Source organism: Phytophthora infestans, genomic scaffold (assembly GCF_000142945.1).
Source record: "Phytophthora infestans T30-4 supercont1.9 genomic scaffold, whole genome shotgun sequence".
NCBI classification, from domain to species: domain Eukaryota; phylum Oomycota; class Peronosporomycetes; order Peronosporales; family Peronosporaceae; genus Phytophthora; species Phytophthora infestans.
The window spans coordinates 1,226,326-1,227,010 of NW_003303750.1; positions in this window are offsets into that span (position 1 = coordinate 1,226,326).

A 685-nucleotide genomic window follows, 5' to 3' on the forward strand; every position below is an offset into this window, starting at 1 on the left:
CCAGCGACGCTTTTGCCACGCCAATGATCAACCTCAGAGGCTTCGGCACTCATGTACAAGTAAATGGCTCCTTCAGCTTCTCCAATTGTGGATTTCCCACAGCACAGCCGATAACCACAAAAACGACATACTACCATGTTCACTATCAATCGGATGCATCTTCATTTAGCCCGCTCTTCCGTAAGTGTGCTTGGTGCTGCACAGAACGCTTTACGATTGAAGAACACCGCTTCGTGAACAACAGAAGCGCTCCACTGGCCATCGAGAACCAGCAATCATCTTCGTTTTTTAACGTGAGTTACAACAATTTTTAGCAATCCACTTTTACGCAACTGTAGTCTAAAGCTCAAATCATATCTGAAGCCAACGCCAATGCCAACACGATCGCTGACACTCCGTTTGACTTCAAGGCCGACTCTCCAAAGGTCCCGCAGACACACATACCACAGTTTCGATACTCACCCCAAACGAAAAATCATAGCGAGAAAAGACAATAATATTGTCTTTTCTCGCTATGATTGGTTGTATATTATACAACTTATAAATTTAGTACTCGATAAAAATTCACAAAAGATGAGAAAGGTAATAAGTCACGAATTCAGCTCCATAATAAAGCTTCGAAGTCATTAATCAAAGTACACTACAAATTAAATACTTCGAAGTAGCTCCTTCCACTAAGGCCGCA